This window comes from Nycticebus coucang, chromosome 11, assembly GCF_027406575.1.
Source record: "Nycticebus coucang isolate mNycCou1 chromosome 11, mNycCou1.pri, whole genome shotgun sequence".
NCBI lineage: Eukaryota > Metazoa > Chordata > Mammalia > Primates > Lorisidae > Nycticebus > Nycticebus coucang.
The window spans coordinates 88,919,275-88,937,107 of record NC_069790.1 but is presented as its reverse complement, the minus strand read 5'-3'; the positions used below and the strand labels follow the sequence as shown (position 1 = coordinate 88,937,107).

Sequence of the window (17,833 nt, the reverse complement as noted above, 5' to 3'; positions counted from 1 at the left end):
GTCATGGGTGATTTTGAAACATAATTAGAAATGGAAATAATCCTCTAACTCCCCTGAACCCAGCCTGCCCGGAGCTCAGGGTAAATGTGCAGTCTGAGGAGCTGCGGCCACGACACCTGTCTGAGTACCAGCCAGAGTGACCCTGGGGTGGAGCCCCCGGGACGCCTTGCCTGTCCCCATGATTGTGTAGTCAACACCCCCGCTCAGATTCTATTCAAATTGATTTCAGCCAAAGTCAGATCTTTTTTTGGAAGCTATTAATATTTTTTGAAATTTTCAAAACCTATAGGCAGGATTACATATTTGACTCCATTGAACTTAAAGTCTTAAAATTAATCTAAACCATTAAATCTGAATGGGTTCAGCATGTCATTCCAGCATACTAAACTTTCTAATTCAAGCTGCCACCCACACCCACAGCTTTGTTCCATCCATATTTTCTTTCACAAATGGTCATTTTCATCTTCAAAATTACTGCTATCACTTACCAAGGGTTTCCTAAGTGCCAGGCACTGGTGTTGATCACTTACACACATTATCCTATTTAATTCTCAGAGCAACACTATGAGATGGGACTATTAGCTCCATTTATAAATGGGGAAAATGAGGCATAGAATGGTTAAGGAATATGCCAGTACCACAAAGCAAGAACAAACATGAACTGTCTCCAGAGCACATGATTTTTAACTGTGCTGCTGTCCCCAAAGTCTGATTTAAAAACTACTGACCATGGCAAGACTAAGGAGAGAATCTGGAAATAGGATACTGTAAGATTACCCTCAATTTACTGTGGCCTGCAAAGACATAAATGTGGCCACTTACTAATTAGGTATTATTTCCACACTGCTCCCTATTACCTAAAAGGATAGCATTAAAAATGTTATCAAATGTTGTATTTAAATAAAGATATAAATTTTTTTATTGTTTTTATTTTTTTTTATTGTTAAATCATAGCTATGTACATTAGTGCAATCAAGGGGTACAAGGTGCTGGTTTCACATACAATCTGAAATAATCTCACCAAACTGTTCAACTTAGCCTTCATGGCATTTTCTTAGTTATTGTATGTAGACATTTGTATTCTGCATTTAGTAAGTTTTGCCTGTACCCATTCTAAGATGCACTGTAGGTGTGGCCCCACCTATTACCTTCCCTCCACCATAACCTCCCCCCTCCCTTCCCTTCCCTTGGCCCTTTCCCCATATTCTTGTGCTATAGTTGGGTTATAACATTCATGTGAAAGCTATAAATTAGCTTCATAGTAGAGCTGAGAACATTGGATACTTTTTCTTCCATTCCTGAGATACTTTGCTAAGAAGAATATGTTCCAGCTCCATCCATGTAAACATCTTTCTTTAAGGCTGCATAATATTCCATGGTGTACATGTACCACAATTTGCTAGTCCATTCGTGGGTTGATGGGCACTTGGGCTTCTTCCATGACTTAAGGATTATGAATTGGGCTGCAATAAACATTCTGGTACAGATGTCTTTGTTATATTGTGATTTTTGGTCTTCTGGGTATATACCTAGTAGAGGAATTATAGGATCCAATGGCAGGTCTATTTTTAGATCTCTAAGTATTCTCCAAACATCATTCCAAAAGGAACGTATTAGTGTGCATTCCCACCAGCTGTGTAGAAGTGTGCCCTTTTCTCCACATCCATGCCAACATCTCTGGTTTTGGGATTTTGTTATGTGGGCTACTCTTACTGGGGTTAGGTGATATCTCAAAGTAGTTTTGATTTGCATTTCTCTGATGATTAAGGATGATGAGCTTTTTATCATGTGTTTGTAGATCGTGTATCTGTCTTCTTTAGAGAAGTTTCTCTTCAAGTCCTTTGCCCACCCTGAGATGGGATCACGTGTTCTTTTCTTGCTAACACGTTTGAGTTCTCTGTGGTTTCTGGTTATTAAACCTTTATCGGAGGTATAACCTGCAAATATTTTCTCCCATTCTGAGGGCTGTCTGCTTGCTTTACTTACTATGTTCTTGGCTGTGCAGAAGCTTTTTAGTTTGATCAGGTCCCAGTAATGTATTTTTGATACTGCTTCAGTTGCCTGGGGAGTCCTCCTCATAAAGTATTCACCCAGGCCGATTCCTTCAAGAGTTTTCCCTGCACTTTCTTTAAGTATTTTTATAGTTTCATGTCTTAAGTTTAAATCTTTTATCCAGTGAGAGTCTATCTTAGTTAATGGTGAAAAGTGTGGGTCTACTTTCAATCTTCTACAGGTTGCCAGCCAGTTTACCCAGCACCATTTGTTAAATAGGGAATCTTTTCCCCCCTGAATGTTTTTAATTGTCTTGTCAAAGATCAAATAACGGTAAGTAGCTGGATTCATCTCTTGGTTCCATTGTTCCAGACATCTACTTCTCTGTTTTTGTGCCAGTACGATGCTGTTTTGATCACTATCGATTTATACTACAGTCTGAGGTCTGGTAGCATGATTCCTTCTGCTTTGTTTTTATTGCTGAGTAGTGTTTTGGCTATTCAAGGTTTTATCTGATTCCATATAAAACAAAGTATTATTTTTTCAAGGTTTTTAAAATATGACAATGGAGCTTTAATAATTGCATTAAATTTAAATTGCATTAAAATTCTATATTGCTTTGGGTAGTATAGACATTTTAACAATGTTGATTCTTCCCAGCCATGAGCATGGTATGTTTTTCCATTTGTTAACATCTTTAGCTATTTCTTTTCTTAAAGTTTCATAGTTCTCTTTATAGAGATCTTTCACTTCCTCTGTTAGGTATACTCCCAAATATTTCATCTTCTTTGGCACTACTGTAAAAGGAATAGAGTCCTTGACTGTTTTTTCGGCTTGGTTATTGTTGGTATATATAAAGGCTACAGATTAATGGGTGTTGATTTTGTAGCCTGAGACATTGCTGTATTCCTTGATCACTTCTAAAAGTTTTATAGTAGAATCCCTAGTGTTTTCCACATATACAATCATATCATCTGCAAAGAGTGAAAGTTTGATCTCTTCTGATCCTATGTGGATACCCTTGATCACCTTTTCTTCCCTAATTGCAATGGCTAAAACTTGCATTATAATGTTAAAGAGCAATGGAGACAATGGGCAACCTTGCCTGGTTCCTGATCTAAGTGGAAATGATTTCAATTTAACTCCATTCAATACGATATTAGCTGTGGATTTGCTGTAGATGGCCTCTATTCATTTAAGAAATGTCCCTTCTCTACCGATTTTCTTAAGTGTTCTGATCATGAAGGGATGCTGGATATTATCAAAAGCTTTTTCTGCATCAATTGAGAGAATCATATGGTCTTTATTTTTTAGTTTATGTGCTGAATTACATTTATAGATTTACATATGTTGAACCAGCCTTGAGATAAATCCCACTTAGTCATGGTGTATAATGTTTTTGATGTGTTGTTGGATTCTGCTTGTTAGGATCTTATTGAATATTTTTGTATCAATATTAATTACTGATATTGGTCTAATATTTTCTTTTCTTGTTGGGTCTTTCCCTGGTTTAGGAATCAAGGTGATGTTAGCTTCGTAGAATGTGTTGCATGGTATTCCTTCTTTTCCTATATTTTGGAAGAGGTTTAGTAATATAGGTACTAGTTCTTCTTTAAAGGTTTGGTAGAATTCTGATGTGAAGCCATCTGGTCCTGGGCTTTTCTTTTTAGGGAGATTTTGTATAGTTGATGCTATTTCAGAACTTGATATAGGCCTCTTCAACATTTCCACTTCATTCTGGCTAAGTCTTGGTAGGTGGTGTACTTCCAAGTATTGGTCGATTTCTTTCAGATTTTCGTATTTCTGAGAGTAGAGTTTCTTGTAATATTTGTTAAGGATTTTTTGAATTTCTGAGGGGTCTGTTGTCATTTCATCTTTGTCATTTGTGATTGATGAGATTAGAGATTTTACTCTTTTTTTCCTGGTTAGGTTGGCCAAAGGTTTATCTACTTTATTGATCTTTTCAAAAAACCAACTTTCAGATTTATTGATCTGTTGTATAATTCTTTTGTTTTCAATTTCATTTAATTCTGCTCTGATTTTGGTTATTTCTTTTCTTCTGCTGGGTTTGGGGTTGGAAAGTTCTTCCTTCTCCAGTTGCTTGAGATGTCCCATTAAGTTATTAATTTCCTTTCTTTCCATTTTCTTGAGGAAGGCCTGCAGTGCTACAAATTTCCCTCTTAGGATTGCCTTTGCAGTATTCCAGAGGTTCTGATAATTTGTGTCTTCATTGTTGTTTTGTTCCAAAAATTTGGTGATTTCCTTCTTAATCTCATCTATAACCCATCTATCCTTCAGCATAACGTTATTTAGCTTCCAAGTTTTTGTATAGGTATGCAGATTCCTGTTGTTATTGAGTTCAACTTTTATTCCATGATGATCTGAGAAGATGCAAGGAATAATTTCTATTTTTTTAAATTTGCTGAGGTTGGATTTGTGGCCGAGGATGTGGTCAATTTTGGAGTATGTTCCATGGGCTGATGAGAAGAACGTGTATTCAGTTTTGTTGGGATGAAATGTTCTGTAGATGTCTGTTAAGTCCAGATGTTGAATGGTTAAGTTTAAATCTAAAATTTCTTTGCTTAGCTTCTTTTTGGAGGATCTATCCAGCATTGCTAAAGGGGTGTTAAAATCTCCAACTACTATGGAACTGGAGGAAATCAAGTTGCTCATGTCTGTTAGAGTTTCTGTTATAAATTGAGGTGCATTCTGGTTGGGTGCATAAATATTAATAATTGAAATCTCATCATATTGAGTATTGCCTTTAACAAATATGAAGTGTCCATCCTTATCCTTACTTATTTTGGTTGGTTTAAAGCCTATTGCGTCTGCGAATAGGATTGCAACACCTGCTTTTTTCTGCTTTCCATTTGCCTGGAGTATAGATGACCGTCCCTTCACCTTGAGTCTATATTTGTCTTTTAATGTAGGATGAGATTCTTGTATGCAGCAGATATCGGGCTTGAGTTTTTGTATCCAGTCAGCCAATCTGTGCCTCTTTAGTGGACAATTTAAACCATTCACATTAATTGAGAATATTAATAAGCCTTTTGGGGGTCCGGTGGACATTTTTAATCCTTTTGCGACTGTGGAAGTTGGAATTTGATCAAAATGTTCTGGGTGGGTTTACTTTTGTGGTGGAGGATTACACTGGTCTTTATGGAGGATATTTCTGAGAATATCCTGGAGAGCTGGTTTAGTTATGGCAAATTTCTTCAACATGTGAATGTCGTTAAAGTATTTAATTTCACCGTCATAAATGAAACTCAGTTTAGCTGGATACAGGATCCTGGGTTGAAAGTTATTTTGTTTTAGGAGATTGAAAGTCAGTGAGCATCCTCTTCTAGCTTGAAAGGTTTCAGCAGAGAGATCTGCAGTTATTCTAATATTCTTTCCCTTGTAGATAATGGTTTTCTTTCATCTGGCTGCTTTCAGAATTTTCTCCTTCATATTAACTTTAGTGAAATTGATTATGATGTGTCTGGGGGATGTCTTATTTGGGTTGAGTCATGCTGGAGTTCTGAAATTGCTATCTGAATTTCAGAATCTCTTGGCATGTCTGGAAAGTTCTCTTTCATAATCTCATGTAGCAGAGACTCTGTGCTTTATGAAGCCACTTCGTCGCTTTCAGGGATCCCTATAAGACAAATATTGGTTTTCTTTGAATTATCCCAGAGCTCTCGGAGAGAGTGATCTGTTTTTGCCTTCCATTTCTCTTCTTCTTTGAGAGTTTGGGAGCATTCAAAAGCTTTGTCTTCAATGTCAGAAATCCCTTCCTCTGCTTGCTCCATTCTGTTATTGAGGGATTCGACTGTGTTTCTCAGCTCTTTGAGGGCTGCAACTTCTTGTCTCAATGTGTCAAAATCTTTGGTCATTTGGTCTTTGAACTCGTTGAATTCTTGAGATATCTTTTGGGTTACTGCTTGGAATTCTAGTTCGATCTTATTTGCTATCCAGATTCTGAATTCGATTTCTGACATCTCAGCTATTTGTTTGTGCATTGGATCTTGTGCTGTGTCTGCCCCATTGATCCTCGGGGGAGTTGATCTACTCTGATTATTCATATTGCCAGAGTTTATCCATTGATTTCACCTCATGATTGTTTTTTCACCGTTGCCTCTAGCTGTCCTCAGAGTTGGGGAGGTGCCTCTCCAAGATTAGACCCCAGCGGGATCACTCTATTGTTGCTGGATCTTTGTAGGGAGTGACCCTGTGTAGCTCCTCTGGGCTGCCCCAGCCAGGGAGCTCTGGTTGTGGGAGGAGCTCCAGAGTGTGACACACCCAGATCCAGCACTGGGGGGTGGGGGGCGTGGGTGCACACGGTTCTGGGAGTGCCTGGCACCTAGTGACTTTGGCTCAGAGAGCCCAATGCTCCAGCAGTCTCTGGGCAGGAGAAGGGCTCTGCACAGAGGCAGGAGGGCTCCGGAGGGCACACGGCTACCAGAGTCCCTGGGCAGACGAGCAGGCTATTATGGAGGCAGGAGGGGTACAGGAGGGAGGACGCGGGGTTGCGCGACTCCCAGAGTTCCTGGTCAGGGCGTGCTCAGCCCAGCGTGCGCAGCTCTTACCAGAGTCTGGGCGGGGGCAGATCGCTTATTGCGGCGCAGCTCTTATGGAGGTGTGGGCGCCGCTACATGTGGTGTTTTTACATTCTTGAGATACTTCATATAGGATAGTGGTCTTCAGTTCCAACCACATTGCTACTACACGACCCAGCAATTCTGCTCCTAGATGTTTACCCTGGCTTGCCCAAAGTTCCCGATTTCCTCAAATTCATCAGATAGACCCTCTGCTTTTTGACATTCGGAATCTGATTGAGGCAGTGGAGGTTCAAACTGGCATGGTGGGGTGCGAAGGCCCTGGTGGCAGCAGAGCGGCGCAGACTCCTCCGGCTGCAGGGAAGGGGTGAAGGCCTGGGACAGGCCTGGGAGCGCCAATCAAGGCAAGAGACCCGCAGCTGCATGGCACCCGAGCCAGATATAAAAATTTTATGGTTTTCCCATAATAAACATGAAGAAAAAATGGTCATTCAAACGAATAATAAACAGTTATTATTATTACTGAAAAATAGTCAGATTCTTTTTTATTACAGAAGGTGTAAGTGGTTTTTTGATAAGAATTCCTAAAGAGAATAGAGTGGGACAAAATGATAATAATAGTTAAATACTATTAAATAAACTACAAGTATTTTTAGATCCACTATCTGTAGATTTTTTGGCAAAACTTCCTTAGTAAATCCACATTGGGTCTTCAGTCACCCCTTTCTTAAGTGATCATAAACCACATAACAATTTCTTCTAGAATTTTGCCGAAATTAACTTGTTTGCTGAAATTCTAAAAAGAACGCAAAGCCTTTAAGGGAAGGAGAGGATAGGAATGAACACAGGTGCTCATTCCTATCCTCTCCTTCCCTTAATGTTCTCTGCTCCAAACAGTACTACCATGAGACAGAGGCAGAGAACTGGGCACAGCACAAGACTGCCTTGCTCATCTACCCCCCAAATATCTCTTTTATAGATGAAGAAATACAGGCCCAGAGAGCTAAATGAAATACTTAAGAGCCATCCAACTAGTTCATGGTAGGACTGAACTTGGCAATAACCGGTCCTTATCACCGTCTCTTCTGCCAGTGAAGCACTCACTTTGATTTCCCCAGTCATTGTTCTCTTATAGCAGGGGTCTTCAAACTGCAGCTCGCAGGCCACATGAGGTGGTGTGATTGTATTTGTTCCTGTTTTGTTTTTTAACTTCAAAATAAGATATGTGCAATGTGCATAGGAATTTGTTCACAGTTTTTTTTTTCTTTTTAAACTATAGTCCAGCCCTCCAATGGTCTGAGGGACAGTGAATTGGCCCCTGTTTAAAAAGTCTGAGGACGCCTGTTATACTCTCTTCACTGCTTAGCTTGGAAAATTAGCTTCACACATTAAGTCCTTTAATGTGTGAGGCTTTTAGCTTCCTCTGAACTTACCCACCCTGAAAACCTGCTTACAGGTTTATACCTCACATGTGTGCTTACTTAGCTGTTTGTCATTCTAATAGTTTTATACTTTAATTTTTATATTTCCTTTGTACTTTTTCTATTGCCGGTAAGCATAATTTCATCTTTTAAAATCTCCCATCTTTCTTGAACCATTTTGCACTTAAAAAAAATCTCAATATCTCCTGGACAAATGGTGTCAGCACCAAGTAAGTTATATTCATTGAATCTCCATTTGTGGTTTCGTATTTATCTTTCCTCTCAATTAAAAAAAAAAATTAAAAAGCACGGTTTTGGCTTTTTGTTGCTGTTGTTTTTGTTTTTAGATTCAAGGAACACGTCTGTGCCTAATGTTTCTTTCTCTTTCTATTGCTGCAGGATAACATGGTTGCCTTCTCTTAAGGTTCTTCACTTTTTAGGAAGAATTAAATCCAGGGTGTTACTACAATGCTTTGTTTACTTTTATAGTAACTGAAGAGTCAGTGGGGTCAGGATTTATCAGATGCTTTGATTTTAGCCAATGAGATCTATACAGGCATTCACATCACGTACTCCACTGTCTCCAAACCATAACCTTTAAAGTACAGGTGGACACTCCACCCGGCCCCCCAATTCCACATCTTTCCCCTCATGTCACTGTTATGACTCCAGCACAATTAGGTTGGTGTTGAGGGGTTACATTAGTTCTGGCAGGCTCTTCTTCGTGTTTTAGTTATACTTCCCTGCAAGACTATTTGAGGGTTATCCTGGGTCTACATAGGCCTCAACTTCCTGCAGGTAAGAGATCAGCAGGCAGCAAATGAAATTAAGTGGTTATAGTTTCAAATAGGAATTTTTGCTCATCTAGCAGACAAAAGATTTCTGTACTGGGATTTCCATTTGGTGCTTAAGGAAGAAAAAGCAAATTCTACTTCCTTGTTTATTTAGAAACAGGGTCTTGCTTTGTTTTCTGGGCATGAAGGCAGTGGCATGATCACAGCTCACTGCAAGCAACTTCAAACTCCTGGGCTCAAGCGATCCTTCTGCTTCAGCTTCCCAAGTAGCTGGGATCATGGGCATGTACTATCACCCCCAGCCAAGTTTTCTATTTTTTGTAGAAATGGAGTCTTCTACTTTGCTCAGAGTGGTTTCAAACTCCTGACCTCAAGCAATCCTCCCACCTCAATCTCCCAAAGTGCTAGGATTACAGGTGTGAGACATTACACCCAGCCCTACAAACTCTCTTATACTAGTATTTGTAAAGCCTTACAAATGTCTCCACTAGAACTGTACTTCACTGCAGTGTCTGAAATCACCTCATCATGAGCTGAGCATAGTAGCTCATACCTATAATCCCAGTAATTTGGGAGACTGAGAAAGGAGGATTGTCTGAGGCCAGGAGTTTGAGACCAGCCTGGACAACTTTGCAAGACCCCATCTCTAAGAAAACCCACCTAATCATCACTTTTGGGAGCATCCCACTCTCTGTCACATCTGAGTGCTCTCAATCATCTCAAGTCAAAAAATGGCACGATGTGAACCCACTGTGCCACTCTCTTCACTTTGGGCCAGATTAAAGCTCTTCTTATGCTGGACTATGTCTAGGATGCAAGCTGAATGCAAAGCCCTAGGAGTTCTGACCCCTCCCTATCTCACCCCACACACCTGCCACCCTTAGCTGCATCCCTCCTCTGTCTCTCTGCTTTGTGGGATACAGGGAGACCTCCGCACATGCCCTGTTCAATGTGCCCTTGCGCCTTTCGGTGTGTTCTGTTTGCCACAAACTCCTTCACTCTCCCTTGCTGGGTCTGGTATCCCTCCCACCTTAGGTTAGAGTCTATTACAGTCTTCACACTTTACAGCCATTATCTGTTCTCTTATCCCCTGTCCTAAGTATGTGGTTGGCTTTAGGAAGAAAAGCTCTGCTTCTTCATTTCTTTGTGTCTACAGCACAAAGCACTGTCTGAAATATAGTTGGTGGTCAGTGTTTGCTGAGTAAAATCCTAAACTAATGTACTAACATCTCTAGTCTCTTGATAATAAGATATTAGATTCCTTCAATTTCCAAACATTTAGATTGCATGTAGCTCCTGGAAGCTGAAAGTGCACAATGTTGATGGACGTAAGAGGAAGTCAGAAACTTGTTATTTCTTAACATGTGTGCTACATTTATCTGTGCTTACGGCATTCCAGCAGAGCACATGAACTTGTATTGAAGCTTGAATCTGAATGTCTGTTTCAAACAGCAGCAGAATGAGAATGTGGGGCAGGAAGAAAAAAAAAAAAAAGCTGAAACAAGGTTGATGAAAAGTAGAAGAAAATTTGACCAGACACGAGGAAGGCAAACCACACCTCTTCTGGCTCCTTCAGGACCCTTTATTGGAATTATGCTGCTGAAAGAAAAGGTCATCTTAGGCAGAATGACTAGAATTTTAAAAAGTCATAAATGGCTCATAATAGCAAAAATTTAGATGTAATAATCTTGGAAGAAATTCCTGTAATTATGAGTAAAACTGTCAAATAGATGGGTCTCGGGAAATGCATGGGGTAAATTTTTAGATAGGATAGAACGATTTTTAATGATACTCTTTTTGACCTAATTTCCTTCTGTCCACCTACCAATAACAATAAATTGAGATGTAGTTTAAAAGGATCATTGCTGTTCTTAGGAAAGGGTAGGTCATTTAAGGGTCAGTTCTCATGTCTATGATTCTAAAATATTTTCAAAGGTAGCAGCCAGCGATAAACATGAGAACACTCTGTCACCACGGCATCTCCTCTCCTGATTCACTCCCTGACCGCAGACGTTCCAGTGATTGCCCGAGTACACAGGCGCTTGAGTCGAGAGGACACAGGGCTCACTCTCAAAGGCTTTTTTTCTCTGGACCCTCCACAGAATGTTTCAAACAGATTCACCAAACGCTGACTCATCTCACTTAGACTTACTGGTGTGTGTGTGTGTGTGCGTGTGTGCGTGTTTTAATGTCTTTCTCCACTAGACTGAAACCTTCTTGGTGACATAGAAAAGATCATATTTATTTCTCTATCCAGAAGCACCTAAAAGTTAGTATCTTCAACAAAATAAGGATGTTAGAGATCTCTGTGGAAATAATTTGAAAAAATTAAACTAAGTACATTCTGTAATCCTTTAAGATCCTAAGTATCCCTTGTCTTGGTCAGGCCACAAATTGATAATCATCTCCACCAAATACACTTGAAGCTTCTATAAATCTAATACACATGGTCTTCACAGATGATTTTGGAGCCCTGAACCAATCACACACACAAAAAAGACAAACAAACAAGCATTCCATTTCTCCTTCATAACCTGTTTGTGGATTGTGACATATTATTACTGTCCCACTATGCAATGCTGTCCTCAAAAAAATTCCTCACTTCACTCCTGTTCTCCATATGGTACAAAGAGAACACCAGAAATACAGAATTCCATCCTTAGATTTTTGTTGCTGTTGTTCGTTCCAGACCGTGTGAGGTATTTTTGCCCCACCTTTAAAAAGCCTACCCAAAAGGCCCCCTTTCAACCAAAGGAGAACATTTCACTGAAGAAATAAAAGGATTGATATACAAGACTCTCAGAAAGATGTGCCACCTGGGACTTCAATGATTCAATCGGGAAATTCTACATGATCTTAGTAATTTGGGGAAGGGGGAGGGGCAGGCAACACACATTCAACTACACCCAGAAAAGTTCATATCATGCTGCAAAGCCAAACACCAGATGTTATTTGCAGTTTTTGGGCTGGATCACCCCAGAAGTTCTGTATCACAGGGCCCCTCTGAGGCTGGTGCCCTGGAGCCAAACGCAGCAGTTTCCATGACAGTAATGGCCAGCTGGGGAGGGATGTTACCTTGGTAAATTATGATAACTGGGTAATAAGGATTACTAAAGACGACATAAAGTTTGAGGGTTTGTGTATCTGCCAACTATGTGAATTACAGATGTACGCATTCGTAAAAAGTCCTCTATCATCAGAGACAGAAGTTTCTCCTGTGTACAGTCCTCACTGAAATGGCATCTATTAGTGCACCCCCTGGCCCCTGCACACAGAGCCCATTCCCTGACAGTCTTTTGTTTGTTCTAAAGTAACCTCCAAGGTCTAGTCCTCTTGGCAGATCTGCCTCTTGGCGTCCTAATCAGCAGGGCATCCAGTGCAAAACTATGCAGGGCTGTCATTCCTCAGGACTGTTACAGGCCTGAGCTGCAGCCCCGGGATCAGTGCTGATCACTATTTTCTTCTTTGAAGCAGCCATGTGGTTCATTGCCCATCTTTTACACAATGGTTCCCTTTAGGTACTCGGCTAGTATCTTGGAACTTTTCCCTAACAGTCAGGCCAGGGAAGGGAGCTGGGCTAGGCCAGGGAAGGGAGCTGGTCTGTCACTAGAGACTGTCAGCGTTTCAAACCCTCTTTCACAAATGCAGCCTAATTTTTTAGTGGCAGATGTTTTCAGAAGCTGCTTGTGCTTGTGTCATCAAAATTCACATCTATACATCTACTTGACTGAAAAGCTCTGAGGTTTTTTTCTTTCTTTTTTTTAGTAGCAACAGGATCTTGCTCCTGCTTAGGCTGGTCTGGAACTCCTGAGTTCAAGCTCTATTTTGGATGTCTGGACAGCCTGATACCAAGTGCTGACAAATACAGATTTTCCTCTCTGGTCCTCCAGACATCTTGAATCCCCCCTTACCGCTTACTCCTCAAACATAAATGGAAAACAGCCTGACTAAAGGACAGGGTATCCAGTGACCGTTTCAAAGGAACTGTGATGACAGTTGTGTAACTTTTGCTAGTTGTAAGTCCTGGGCAATGCACAAGGTTTATGAAATTCTTATTTATAACTACATGCTGACTCTGCAAAACAATATCAGCAAAAGGCTTATTCTCTGAATCGTCTCAACACAGAACGATTCCCTAATGACAGTGTTTAGAACTTGTGTTTTCAATCTACTGAGATGAAAATACTTACTTCAATGTCTTGCTCCAAAGCGTATACCCTCCGTACGTTGCCAGATGGCAGATAATAACGCTAATTTAGCATGGGTCTGATGGCATCAGTAAAAATGGTCTTGATATATTTGTTGCATTTATATAACATTAGTGACTACAAAAAAGTCCCTGGTCTTTTGGAGAAGAAGAAGGGAACAACAGGGAAGTTTTTGCCTCCAACTTAGAGCAATTACTAAATGATGTGAAGGGAATAAATATCCACAAGGGCTTGGGTCTGTATTTGTGTTTGTACAAATTGTTCAGAGGCTGAAGTTGTTATAAAGCCAAAGAAACAATCTATCCTTTGATTAGAAATGACAACCCCTTTACAGCTTTCCAAAAGTTTAGATAAAACGGTACATTTCAGGTCTAGCAAATATCTCCTGATATATATGTCCTAGTAGGTGCACAATTAAACTCGATAACAAGCTCTAATGCTGCCTCTTTGCAGGGCTCAAGACTCAGCTCTTTTTCTGTTTGACCAAGATTGATGGGGAACAGTGGTGAGGTTTAGGAGTGGCAATCTTGGTTCTTTATAACAATTAATAGAACCCTTACAGCATTCGAACTCTTACTGAGTGTCCCAACTGTTATAAACACTGTCTAAACATGGATTAATCCTTATAACAAAATAACAGCTATGTGACCTTGGGCAAGTTACTTAGCCTTTCTAAGCCTTGATTTTACTTCCAAAGAAGGAGATCAAAGCTTTGAAGCTTGAAGAAGTTGCTTGAGTTCACTCAGCTAGTAAGAGGCAGAGCTGGGACCGGACCCACCTCTTCACCATGACCCCTGGCTGCCTTTTGGTTCCCCCAGGGATCACTGACCAGACGCAGACACAACTAGCTGCTCCCAAAGGTGCCTTAATGCACTAAGATTCACATTCACTTGCTCTAGGAAAGTCTTCAAAAACTGAAATGCACAAATGATAATAAATAAAAAAACACTTGAATTCTTTCCCACATTACCACCCTACAACCTAGGAGGCCTACAAATGTCTTTAGAAGCAGCGGCTTCTAAAAGAAGGGTCTCATGACTTGATCTTGAAAACACTGCTGTCTTTATAGCAAGTGTCTGACTGAACAAAAAAAAGATAATAAATCTCAAATTAAATGAACATGTTACATCAAATCCCCTTTGTGATTAAAATAATCAGGTACAAGCTGACTGAAGATAGAAAGCCATATTTTGAAGACAGTTCAGAAATATATGAAAAAAATAGGTATACTCAGTTCTTAAAGAATGATTAGAAAGGAATCTTAAAAGACAATTTGACATCACTGAAATTCTGCACTACAGCTCAGCCCACCTAATTCGTGCCTTTGCCTCTGGGAGCGGCATAGCACATCACTTTAGCAAGGCTTACATTTATGGGAAACACATGGGCTTTGGAGCCAGCTGGACCTGGATGTGAATCCCAGCTCTTTTGTTTTTTAGGAATGTGGTCTTGCAAGTTACTTTAACTCATAAAGCCTCAGTTTCTGAATCTGCTAAAATGAAATGACTACATTCTTACAAAGTAATTGTGAGGTTATAGCTGATGTGTATAACATACTTGGCATATAATAGGTTCTCAATAAATTCTGGCTAATAATAACAACAAGAACAATGGCATTTATAAAAACAATTTAGATACTGCCAATAGCAGAAAAAGGCTAGGTGTGATGTTTAAAACCATGGCTCTGAGGTTGGATGAGGTGGCCCGTGCCTGTAATCCTAGCATGTAATCCTCTGGGAGGCTGAGGTGGGTGGACTACTTGAACTCAGGAGTTCCAGACCAGCCTGAGCAAGAGTAAGACCCTGTCTCTACTAAAAATAGAAAAACTACCCAGGCATTACTGGGGGCACCTGTAATCTTAGCTACCTGGGAGGCTGAGGCAAGAGGATTTCTTGACCCCCAAAAGTTTGAGGTTGCTGTGAACTATGAGTCACGACACCCTATCCAGGGTGACAAAGTGTGAATCTGTCTTAAAAAAAAAAAAAAAAATAGGCCTGGCCCTGGAGTCAGCCCACCTTGTTTTTTCATCTTGGCTTTCCTTTCCTTAAAGAAGTCACATCATATTTAACAAAATTGCTCTCAGTTGGTCACTTTTCTACCCTGACATAACAGCTAGTTAGCTAAACTCTGATGTTGGGGGTTCTTCCTGGGAGCAAGCTACTTCTTTCTGTGCCAGTCACCACAGCTGTAAAGTGGGGGTGACAACAGTAGGTACTAAACACGCTTGTCTGACACTGACACATGACAGGAACTCAAGCCATGTTAGCTGTTGCTGCTATTTAAGTCAGTTCTTTATTTATAAATAAATAATTTCTTTATTTATGAAGAAACTTAATAGAACCAGGACCAACCACCTGGACAAATTGCCCACTCATATATTGATTAACAAATTGAAAATAAAATAAAAAAAAATTCCTGAGGATGGCAAGACAGCATTTCAGACTAATGGCTGGAATAATAAAACATGAGACGTTATCTCAGTAGCAAAATCAAAAATTACACTGCAGATGACAAGATGTGACTTATTAACTGGTAATCCTTGCAGGACCCAGGATTTCCAAAGTGCTTTGCTTAAAAGGAGTTTGTGAATGTCACTTATTTTCAAACTCAAAGACATTTTTTTAAATTGTGAAGAAAAATGAGCCAAGATGAAATACATTTGGCCTTCCTCCTTTCCTCTCCCAAATGTTCTTTTTTCCTCCAGTGCCTTGCCATTTTTCTAAATCCTTTTTGCAAGCGTCAGAAAAGTAGTACTAATCCCAGTGTGTCGCTTCAACATACTACTAAAAAAAATTCCTCCACATAGCAAATGTAACAAAGGAAGGATTGGGGTACCCATAAACCATCCCAGAGACAGCTACCCAAACAGAGCATTCCAATTAGCAAAGATAACATATAGCTCTGCTGCTGGGGTGTGGCTCTGCAGAGGGCAATGGAGAGGCTGCGATTCAAAGTGCTGTCTCCAGCAACTCGTGGATTAGAATGATGACATCTGAATAAGGGTAAAGAACGGGGTGCCTCTAATAGCTGTCTGAACTCCAAGTCCTCTAAAGCGCCCACTTCCTTGCCCAAGCCCAGATAAGGAGCCAGTGGCTCAGTAGAGGTCTCCAGGCAAAGCAGCAGGGATGAACTTGAAAGAACTCATTTCATGGTATGGGGTGAGAAACAAGAGGCATGTTTTTCAACAATCCTGAGTGGTTGCAGCTCACCCCTCAAGAACAGTAACTTCAGCAGCCACTTCATTATATTTCTACTGTAAATGATACAGGCCTGAGCCAAGTCAGTGCAAAAACTCCCTCCAGAATTCAGTTGGGGTTAGGTCATCTGCACTCTTTTGACAACTGCTGAACTCAAAACCCCTAACGAGGCATCTCGGCAACAGCCTGTGTCCTGCCACTAATGAGGCTCTTTTTCCATGAATAATGAACAAGGACATCATCTCTGTTGTCAGGTACACAACATAAACAAAGCTAACACAAGGGCCTTGGTATGGTGAATTTGTCCATTTGTGACAAAGGAATTTTTCAAAGTGTGAGCCAAGTTTTAGTGGAGGGTGGGACAGGCTGTTGTAACAAATAATGTGAACATATGTTATCAGAATCTAATAAATCAGCTTTCAGTTGTTGTGGAACAGAGGCAGTGCGATGGGATAAACAGGGTGACAGAAAGCTCCAAATGAGTTCATTTCTTTATTTTACAATCAGTCTTACTTTATTTTACAATCAGTCTTACAACACGAGAGGCTGGTGATTTCTGTAATGAACTGAGATCTTCATGAAAGAAGTCTTGTGAGACTTGTGATCCCAAAGGCTCTACGGATTAAACTTCTATTTCTTACGCACTGATGTATTCAGAGTACAGATCAGCACTGGGGATGAGAACACTGGAACCTTGTTGTGGCACTGGTGGCCACAGAGTGGCATTTGGAAAAGTGCGCGACCACCTGAACCCATAGTTCCAAAGGACTGGGTTCCTTCGATACTAAAAGAACATCAATGTATGAGCATTTTGCCTACAAGGCAGCCTCACAGCTTCAAGGGGTGTCCAACCACAGCCTGTGACTGGCTGGCAATGCTTATCTGTGGTGTTGGAGATCATGAAAATTGTAAACAGATCTTTTTGTGCTCACCAGCTTTCGTTAGTATTTGTGTATTTAATGCGTGGCCCGAGACAACTCTTAGATAAGCATGCATAGCCAGGCATGGGCTGCAGTTGGACTCCCTCGATCCTCAAACTTAGACCACTATTCAGCTGAACAGTGAGATTTCAGCATATAAACAGATAATAAAAGTGAGCTGATGTGAAAGCCAAATAGTCTTTATTTTGTTTACTCCGCAAATACTTTTCTCTCGTTCTAAAATCAGTTCCATACTAGGTAGCATGTATCTTATTACACATGGTGTTCATGTCTGCCCAGGCCAGGTGCTGCTGTCACTGGCAGCTTGTAGTTTCTCTCAATTTGAGCAAGAATTTGGGGAAAACAAAACAATTTCATAATGCCTCAGTTTCCTAATCTGTAAGGGATAACAACCCTAACCCACTTCAGAGATTCTTTATGGAAAATTGTGTGTCAAAAAATAAGACCCAAATAGTATAGTTTGCAATGTTTGATAAATTCCTGGAAATTTGTGATCTGAATAATTCCTTTAACACACTGATGATGCTTACTAAAGAAAAAATAATTTATAGGGTGGCGCCTGTGGCTCAGTGAGCAGGGCGCCAGCCCCATATACCGAGGGTGGCAGGTTCAAACCCGGCCCCGGCCAAACTGCAACAAAAAATTAGCCGGGCGTTGTGGCAGGCGCCTGTAGTCCCAGCTACTCGGGAGGCTGAGGCAGGAGAATTGCCTAAGCCCAGGAGTTGAAGGTTGCTGTGAGCTG

General features: G+C 40.5%; 1 protein-coding gene across 7 annotated transcripts in view; it reads right to left on the bottom strand.

The window, feature by feature from the left end:
• ST7 (suppression of tumorigenicity 7) overlaps nt 1-17,833 on the bottom strand; it is a 313,492-nt gene that overhangs the window by 42,500 nt on the left and 253,159 nt on the right. The gene's annotated exons all lie outside the window — the stretch shown is intronic.